The sequence below is a fragment of the Chrysemys picta genome, chromosome 13 (assembly GCF_011386835.1).
Source record: "Chrysemys picta bellii isolate R12L10 chromosome 13, ASM1138683v2, whole genome shotgun sequence".
Taxonomy (NCBI): domain Eukaryota; kingdom Metazoa; phylum Chordata; order Testudines; family Emydidae; genus Chrysemys; species Chrysemys picta.
This window is the reverse complement of record NC_088803.1, coordinates 2,135,938-2,146,233: the sequence shown is the minus strand read 5'-3', so window position 1 is coordinate 2,146,233 and position 10,296 is coordinate 2,135,938. Positions and strand designations below refer to the sequence as shown.

Sequence of the window (10,296 nt, the reverse complement as noted above, 5' to 3'; positions counted from 1 at the left end):
GTTATTAGTCATCCCCAAATGCATCACCTTACACTTTTCACTATTAAATTTCATCTTATTTCTGATACTCCAATTCACAAGCTCATTCAAGTCTCCCTGCAGGATATCCCTGTCCTCCTCCGAATTTACAACACCTCCCACCTTCGTATCATCCGCAAATTTTATCAGCCCACTCCTGCAATCGGTTCCGAGGTCAGTTATAAATAGATTAAATAAAATGGGTCCCAAAACCGAACCTTGAGGCACTCCACTAGTAACCTCCCTCCAACCCGACAGTTCACCCTTTAATACAACCCGCTGCATTCTCCCCAGTAACCAATTCCTTATCCAGTTCTGGATTTTCATATCGATCCCCATGTTTTTCAGTTTAACCAATAATTCCTCATGGGGTACAGTATCAAACGCTTTACTGAAATCCAGGTATATTAGGTCCACCGCATTTCCCTTAACTAATAAATCCGTTACTTTCTCAAAGAAGGAGATCAGATTCGTTTGGCACGATCTGCCCTTCGTAAAACCATGTTGTAATAAAGTGCATATGAATAACCTTTATTAAAATCTTCCATTTGTTATAGTGGAGGATCTCTGATAAACTCAGCTACCAGGTGAGAAATGTTCTTCTGATTGAAAATTTCTTTCTGTCCAATGAGTAAATTTGCCAATTAAAAATAATCATCAGGTTAGGAATAAAGGTTAAGTTATCAGTAGAAATAAAGTTGTCCTCAGAGTTACCCCGCAATGATGTTTTCCTTCATCACTCAACTTATATTCCTGTGAGAGGCACGTAACTGAAATAACAACGGCTGATGCTAATAATTACTGAGGTGCACTGGGTATTTGTAAATGAAAGGAAGTGATGAAAGTCTCCTTCCTTCCCCAACATTATTTTGCAAAGGACGACATTGTGTCCTTTTGGGAAAATGTGCATTTCCTCCATCTACAGATATGTTCTCTCAAAGAGATGCAAAACTCCCCAGTATTATTTGTTATTTAAAAACTCAATGGACCAGAGAGGCTTTTTCCTTCCGTTTGCCAGCGACCTATTGAATTCCCCTTCTAACCAATCCTATGGCTGTGCCCTTACCTGTCTGTAGCTTCATTTTCCTGAGTGAACTTTCATGTTAGTTAATGATTTATTAATAACTATGTATATATCATTATAAATCTGGACAGAAAGTACAGTGATGAAGGAATAAATAGATTGGAGTGTATGGAGATAGATAGATACCCACCCCCATACACATCTGTTTTATACATTTCTGTGTGTGTGTTCTTAGCAAGGTTAATGAAATAAGAGATGGGGTGACTTGTGGGCTGCTTTCCCAGTTCTGGGAAGGGAATGGAGTCTAGTGAGCTAGATCTGGGTGGGAGATTGGGAGCCAGGACTCCTGGGTTCTATTCCCAGCTCTGGGGGGAAGCAGAGTGTGGTCTCGTGGGTGGGAGCAGAGACAAGGGGGACAAATTGCTGGCTTTCTCACAGTTTCCTTCCCTGTATTTGAGCTGGTCTTAATCACTGTGCCAAACAGATATATATCCCGTGCATAGTAACACGTGCCAGTATCTTCCAGTGCAGCTGAGTGAACCTGCAAGTAGTACTCGTTCCTGGCTGCGTCTCTGGTGAGCGCTATGCGGGTCTGCAAACTCAGGGTATAGACCATGTCTCCATTGCGCACGATGAGCCCCATCCATTCCAGCCCCTGCCCATGGGTCCGTCGGAACCAGCTCCACCAGTTACTGCTGGAAATGGAGATCCCAGACACCGCACAGGTCAACTTGAGGGGCTCTGAGGGCTTCGCCATGATTGAACCTGACTGGACCAGGTTAAGCTGGGAAAAGGCACCTGGGGAAAGAAGGTAGGCAGGTGAACTGAACACCTAGGGTGAAAACTTCCATAGAGTAAGAGAGGGCCAGGATCGCAACCCTAATCATTAGAGCTAATCGATTTTCCCCCACAGCATTTTAATCCATACAAAGAGTCTGATTCTCTCTCCCTTTCACTGACAGATCTCTGCTGGCTTCCATGGAATTATTCCTCAAAAGAGGTGGGGTTAAATAAAAAATCCTGAAATCCATGCAGATGATAAACTAAGTGGTCTGGCAGAGTACAGCTCCTGCTACATAGATTCATAGATTCTAGGACTGGAAGGGACCTCGAGAGGTTATCGAGTCCAGTCCCCTGCCCACATGGCAGGACCAAATACTGTCTAGACCATCCCTGTTAGACATTTATCTAACCTACTCTTAAATATCTCCAGAGATGGAGATTCCCACAACCTCCCTAGGCAATTTATTCCAGTGTTTAACCACCCTGACAGTTAGGAACTTTTTCCTAATGTCCAACCTAGACCTCCCTTGCTGCAGTTTAAACCCATTGCTTCTTGTTCTATCCTTAGAGGCTAAGATGAACAAGTTTTCTCCCTCCTCCTTATGACACCCTTTTAAATACCTGAAAACTGCTATCATGTCCCCTCTCAGTCTTCTCTTTTCCAAACTAAACAAACCCAATTCTTTCAGCCTTCCTTCATAGGTCATGTTCTCAAGACCTTTAATCATTCTTGTTGCTCTTCTCTGGACCCTTTCCAATTTCTCCACATCTTTTTTAAAATGCGGTGCCCATCTGGAGATGGACTTTAGAACCCTGAATTCCTGATCTGAGGTCCTACGTCTTAACCATAAAACCCCCCTTCTCATCCTAGGCCAATTGTCTGCACCAGATACCTGTATGTTTACTTCACTTACCTGGGAGAGTAGCCAAAGAGAAAAAGAAACCTAGACATATTGTTTTCCTTCTTCTCAACAAAGCTTGTGGGCTGCAAAAATCAATAAACACTTTCTCTGCGGGCACTTTTTCTGTCAGGATCAATTGCTCTCCTTAATCAGGAAGTTTTTCTGCTTCATTTGTATGTCATCATTACTAAGTCGTTTGAATAAAACTCAGCTGCACTGACCTTTACTCATAAATCTCGTCAGAACCCAGAGAGACAGACTGATGGGGAGACACTAGATCAGTGTAATGGAATATGGGCCCTGACTCAGGAGAGCAATAGAACAGATTGACACCAATGGGATTTAAATGTGAGCTTTGAGATAATCGGGAACCTGAAATGTTAAAGCGCATCATATTACATTTCCAGAGTGTGACACCCAATGGATAGGAATAAATTTACAATCTATGCATACCAGCACCAGTGAAATGCATATGTGAGCTGTGATTTCCAAAACCTCATAAAAGAGTTGGCTACTCCATTCCCAAACATTTATAGGGGATTTGGGCACCCAAATCCTCGCTTTGAAAACCCCAGCCTTAAGTATCTGAGGAGGATAAAATCCTCTTGATTGTTTCCAGGTTCCATCTTTATGAAACATTCACTCCCATGCTAACACCTGGCATTTTGCTGCCACCATGCATAGCCTTTGCTAAACATCAAAAAACATTTCCTCATTTTTTCTTGCTTTCGTTGATTAAACTTCGTTGATTTTTCTCTTTTTACTTAGCAATAAAATCATCCATTTTTGTTGAAAGATTATTCGGTTTCAAAAGTATCCCTGGGGATTTTTGTTAAAGCAGAGCTATCTATCTATCTATCTATCTATCTATCCCCATACACCCTATCTATCTATCTATCTATCTATCTATCTATCTATCTATCTATCTATCTATCTATCTATCTATCTATCTATCTATCTATCCCCATACACACACCCCCGCCCCTTTGAAATGTCTTTTTCACCACCATTATCTGACAGTGAGGACTCCATTTAGCTCAGTGTAGCAGTGAAAGAAGTTTGTAGTTGTAAACCAGGAGAAGTGTTGTGCAGGAGGTTAGACTAGATGGCTAAGGGCCATTTCTAATTCAGGGAGCTCTGCTCAATTAGTGGCCTGTGTACAGACATGTGAGTGCCAGCGCTCTGACTTCACAGACACACTAAACCATTACAATCACCCATAATTCCAACTTGTATTGCAGCTGGCTCACTTTGTGCACTTCAGAAATGCCAAAGCCACCCAAGGAAGCTGGATACCCCACTGTGCATCTAAGTCCTTTAGCCAGCTGAGAAAATTTCTTTCTGCATGTTGGGCTAGTGACAAATTTTCTCTGTGCTGCCCCAGGGGTTTTTGCATGGCTGTGAGTGGATTTCTTCTCACTGTGTGTCTCTCGTACAGTAATACAGGGCAGTGTCCTCAGGCTTCAGGCCGGTCAGTTGCAGATACAGCAGGTTGTTGGGATTGTCCCTGGAGATGGTGAATCACCCTTTGAGCGAGTCTGGGTAGTAGATTTCAATCCTGAGTCAGGCCTAATTCAGGCTACCCACTGCAGCCCTTTCCCGGGAGCCTGACACACCCAGTTCATTGAGTAGCTGCTGAAAGGGAACCCAGAGGCTTTGCAGGAGAGTTTTAGGGACTCTCCTGGTTTCTTGAGTTCACCACCAGACTCCACCAGCTCCACACCACACTGGATACCTGCAAATACAAAACAAGCAAGTGATGTACCCAGCGTATAAACAGAAATCATGGGTAAAGGCATGTAATTTAAGGGAGCAGGAAGACACCTGAGAGAGCTGCTAGCAAGAGAAGAAATCTCCAGAAGGACAGCATGGTAAAGGGGATGAATGAAGAGAAATAGACCCAGAAGCTGCAGAGAAGTCTGTAGTTTGAAAGTGTCTCTAGGCACCTTGGCTTTAAACAGAAGGCTTCCTCCCTGAATTTGCATGATCTGCTAGAGGTGTATAAAGCAGGACTGGAAGGACTTGTGGTTATAAAGCACTAGGTTCATGGCTGGCCTACACACAAACTTGCAGCAAGAGAACCACATTGGTGTAACTCACACCCTCGCCAACCTAAGTCAGATCAAAAGAGAACACTGTTAACTGGAAATAAAGAGAATCCACCCAGAGACTGGCATTGAAATGTGAAAGGTTTAAAATCAGTGATTTGGATGCGAGCCCACAGCTGAGTGTTGGTTTTTCAGTAGGAACTGTGCTTCTTCATCACTTAGGGTCACAGGATCACACAGGCGTTTTGAAAAATCTGGGCTCAAATCCTTTGTGGTGACGACACAGGAAAGGAAACAGAACTCCAGGTCTGTGGTAGCTAGAGAGCTTTAAAAGCCTCAAGCAAAAAGCCTCCCAGGAAAACTTTTCCTGGGGTTTTTATTCTTCTCCTTACTTTGTTTACAACACTTCTTAGTGGTTACATTCCTGTGCATAGAAAAGCCAGGCAGTATACATGCACATAAGATAACGAACCCATCTCTTGAGCGCGTGAACACCAGCTGCGAGGAGACAATCAAATCAGCCAAATAAGTTTCCCAAACACAAACGCTGGATTGAAGGTCACTCCTGCCTCGTTGCCATGGGAGCAGTTTGCCGCGCCCGTGGGCTGGCGATTCGGGAGCTATGCATTCCTACATCCCCCCCTGTTTTATTTTAGATGCAGTGTTTAAACAAAGCACTCTCGCAGGGTAGCATACACAATGTCACTAGATTGAGTATACACTAAACAAAGCAGCAAAATAAAACACCAAAAACCAAAACTAAGACCCCATACTATAAGAGGGTCTTTATCCACTCTAAGAGTAGCTATGACTAGATATAATCCCACCAAGGAGAAAAAACGTCTTGGCGGATGGCTTGAACATAATATTTCAGCATATCAATTTGCTATTACATGCAATTACTATTATCAGTAAGCTTAAAACAACACATTTCTTTGACTGTCTCACACCCCAGATGTTCCTGGGTGGTTTGCAGACAGGAACAAGGCAGGTACTTAACAGACCTTGCATGTCTTGTAATATGGTGTCATTAACATACACACAGCTATCATTAGCTTAAAAAAGTAAGTGTCCTGTCAGGGTAGTTCCTTGTCCCCTACCCTCCCAGCAAACGTAATCATGAAAAGTAACAACTTCTCCTGGCTTCAGTTTACGGATACACTGAAGCTGTGGGGGTTGTAACGGCCAAAATGTCCATTGACTCCCTAACCCCATCCAAATGTCAGATGTAATCTCCGGAGCACTGACTAAAATCCATTGGGCATACCAGGTAGTCTAATTTCCCAGATGTCTCGGTGAATTACCCAATCCCACATGCATCCTCCCCATGGACCCGGCAGGATTCGGTATGTGGGAGCCCACACCCCCTCAACCGGTCCATATGCTTGGAAGGAGCACTGAGAACGTCCACACTTCCACCCAGAAAGTCTCCAAGTATGTCTCCATGGCCACAGATTAGATGGTACTCCTGATGTGTCTGTAAGGGCAGTGGGCCAAGCCTGATGCTCTAGATCATTCCGAATGGCCATTAGCTGGTCATTCAGGAAATCCTGAATTTCTGAACATGCTAGATCCCATTGCAATGCCTTCCCAGCCTCAGTGATATTCAATACCATCTCTGTCAGCAACTTCTGGGTCATTGTCTGTATTTGGATGTGTTACAGGGGTAATAGTGTAATAAAGGAGATGGCAGGGGCAATAGCAACAAGGTGCCTTTGGCACTTATCATTTAAAATCCAATTAGGGAGGGCAATACATGCTGAAGGACTTATCCAAAACACAGGGCGCAGCCTGTAGAATAAACCCCCAAATCCAATCAATACCACATTCTCAAGAATGGGTTCCACAAGTTTCTTCCTGCTAGTGTATAATTCTTTGTTTCTTCACCAGGGTTAGTTCTTAATGTCTCTTGTAGTCAGGAATCCCTGGACTTTGTGGTATCAATGAAGCAAGTGTTCCTTCTTCTCTTCTCTTGAAACAGTGTGGTTTAGCATCATACAGGGGACAGGTTACTAGCACATCACCCTGTAATGGTTTTGCTTCTTCTAGAAAAATCCAGAGGCACAGTAGGTCTGTCAGTGGACAAGGGAGAGGTTACTAGCACTTCACCTTGTCTTTTTTTTTTCTTTCTTTCTTTTTCCTGCTTTCCAGAAGGCACAGCAGAGCTAGAAGGAGAAATAGGCTTATCATCAGTCGGAGAGTCCTCCCGAGGTGGAGGGGTCTTTTTACAGTGAGAAGCATGGGTCCAGGCAGTCAGTCCTTGGCACTTCACAGCGGTGTTGGTGGTTAACAGGACTTGGAAAGGGCCTTTCCAGTGTGGAGCCAAAGCAGTCTTTCGTTGATGGACTTTACATAGACTCAGTCTCCTGGTTTCAATCAATGGCAGGGCTGCTAGGGTCTTTGGGTAGCACTTCTTTTATCTGTGAGAAAAGAAACCTAACACATTTCATCAATGCCTGGCAGTGTTTTGCAAATTTCATTGTTGCTCGGGCACATTTAAGCCCCCCCCCCCCCCCCCCCCCCCCTTGTCTTGGGGGTCAGCCAAGTTTTGGCTGTGACCTTGGATGAGCCTGCAAGCTGTATTTTCCTCTCAGTTAACTCATTCTGTGCTTTTTCCTCTTCTCCCTTTCTCGGCTTCTTTTAACCTACAAAGGAAACCTTCACTCTTCCAGTAAAATAACTTTATTACAGAGCTTTGGAGCAACAAACCGGGACAAGCACACCCACCTTTGAGGAGTTCACTTGGTACAACCTCAGGTGTCTAATTGCTTTCCTCCCTCCCCAGCCCTCTGGCTAGAAATCTGAGGTAGCCAGAAGGATCCCATGGGCAATATGGGGAGTGGGTTAACCTTCCATGTCCTTGCTTCCAAAGACTGTTGGTATGCAATTCTTAACAACAATTTTTGCCATAAAACACAAAAATAATTCCTATTGTACCAGTAAATGCATGGTACATTGAATGCTGTTCAGCTGGCATCCGTTTTCTCTGATGATCTGAAAGACAAAAGAACAGAGGTCTAACCCTTCTGGGCAGTCAGTCATTGCTTTCAAACACCCAGTGATCTGAAAAAGACAACACAACCTATATTGGTAGGTTTGCATTTCCTTTACCTCTGCTACAATATACACTGCACGTATTCTGGGAAAAATGCACATCCTCTCCACAATTTAACTTCCACAACACTAGCCACATCAATTTTTATACAAGGTGTAACTATTTCTTTTGTGCTTACAAACACGGGGGTATTAAAGGGGCTAGTGGACTCCTCCAAATGCCCTGCCCGTAGCTGGTCACTGACCAAGTGCTGGAGGGCCTCCAGCTTGTCCAGAGGAAGTGGCCACTGCGCAACCCATACGGGCTCGTCAGTGAGCCAACGGAGGGGGAGGGCTGTACGCCTAATCATCAATATGGATGGTGGCAGTGAACTGTGTTAATAAATCATGGCCCCACAGGTTGAGGTGGACGGGGAGAATGATGGGCCGGATACGGGCGCGGCAGGTGCCTTGGGGCGCCCTAACCTCCAACCATCGGGCACTTCGTTGTGAGTCCTGCGCCCCGCCCACACCCCAAACCACCGGAGCCTGCTCTGTGGGCCAATGGGCGGGCCACTGCACGGCGGCGATGACGGTGATGTCTGCCCCAAAGTCGATAACACCCTCGAACGGCTGATCGTTGAGGCAGTAAATGCGTTTGGGTTGGGGTGCGTACGTCCGGACACGCCTGTAGCAACTCCGCCAGGGTCGAAGGACTTAGAGGACTCACTCGCAGCGGGGACCCTGCGGAACACTCGATGGACACACTGGCCAATGATGGGAAAAGCTGCCCGGCGCGTGCCCACCGCCTGCTCGGGGATGCTCGAAAACTGCCCCGTGCCGTATAACTGCTCAGCGAGATAGGCCCCCCCACCTTGTGCTGCTGCTGCAAGCGCCTCTCGCTGGTACTCGCTGTCCCACACAACGTATTGCGCGGGAGACAGCACCATGCGACACATGTCTTTCCAATCTTGGGGGAGCAAGAAGTAACTGTTTGACACACCTTCCATGATCCCCAGGGTGAAAGTGGACCACACCCCGGTCTCACAAACCGCCTTGCGGAGCTCGCGCAGAACCGAGTAGGGGAGAGCCTCCCAGTCCACTATCTGCCCCCCATTTCCATTATCCCGCCAAGAGACGGGAAACGCCTCGAACCCACACTTGGATTCCTCGTCGGTCAAGAGACCGGCCTCACGCGCTCGCCACACCGCCGCGGCGACAGCGCCCCCCCGCCCGACCGGTAGGCAGGGGGGCGCCGCCACGGGCGGTGGCGCAGGGAGGGTCAGCTGCAGGCTGGAGGGGGGTGGCCCATCACCTGGGGGCAAAAGGGGGACCGGCTTGGGGCTGTCGGGGCCGACCCCCTCCAGCGCCTCCTTACAACGCTGCCAGAGCAGCAGGTGCTGAACTGGGGCACAGGGTTTACTATACAAGGTGATCCCAATCCGTATCCAATCAGAAAGCTGTAATGACCCGCAGTCCGGATACCAGGGGCACTGGCGATCTATTTCCCTTAGAAGGTCCTCAATATGAGCGACCGGGACAGTGACACATGATCGCTGTCGTATAATCTCTTGTAACTCTCTTGCGTGCTCCTTCTGGGCACTGGAAAGTCTCCCCCCCCATACTCACGAATAAGGGGCGGCAAACAGCTGCGGGCGCGCTCGGCATATCCAGCCGGTGAGTAGAGGGGTATCACGTCGGGGTCACCAGCTGTGGTGACGACACAGGAAAGGAAACAGAACGCCAAGTCTGTGGTAGCTAGAGAGCTTTAAAAGCCTCAAGCAAAAAGCCTCCCAGGAAAACTTTTCCTGGGGGTTTTATTCTTCTCCTTACTTTGTTTACAACACTTCTTAGTGGTTACATTCCTGTGCATAGAAAAGCCAGGCAGTATACATGCACATAAGATAACAAACCCATCTCTTGAGCGCGTGAATGCCAGCTGCGAGGAGACAATCAAATCAGCCAAATAAGTTTCCCAAACATAAACGCTGGATTGAAGGTCACTCCTGCCTCGTTGCCATGGGAGCAGTTTGCCACGCCCGTGGACTGGCGATTCAGGAGCTATGCATTCCTACAATCCTTGCTTGGCCTTATGGCCTCTGGCAAGTCGAAATGACGTTATTAAGCTATGTTGGTGATGGGGAAGCTATGAGAACCTAGATCGATGGTGAGGATGTTTGATAAAACTCTCCTCAAATTACTTCTGAATGAAGAAATACTTTTTGATATGCTTTGGCATATTGTTTTCTCTGCAATTGTGTATCTATTGTTTCCGCTTTTTTCTTTTGTTTAACTTGTTTATTCCACCTCATGCTTGTTCTGTTTTATTGAAGGTTTATTTTTGCTTATTTTCTTGATTTAGGAGGAAAAAGCCGTCACCTCCTGCATTCTGAATCTCCCACTATAAACTTGTAATGACCACTTACATTTCTGACACAAACCCATTTCATTCCATTTTACCGTATTTATCTGTAGTTGCACTTTTCAA

At 46.1% G+C, this 10,296-nt stretch overlaps 1 long non-coding RNA gene across 1 annotated transcript; it reads right to left on the bottom strand.

Annotated features, from left to right (window-relative positions):
* Positions 1 to 7,558: 7,558 nt before the first annotated feature.
* Positions 7,559 to 9,877, bottom strand: LOC135975393 (uncharacterized). The gene is made up of 2 exons (XR_010592423.1): positions 9,438 to 9,877; positions 7,559 to 7,769 (listed from the first exon to the last, which is right to left on the bottom strand). It is a non-coding gene; the product is annotated as an uncharacterized LOC135975393 (long non-coding RNA).
* Between the last annotated feature and the right edge of the window lie 419 nt (positions 9,878 to 10,296).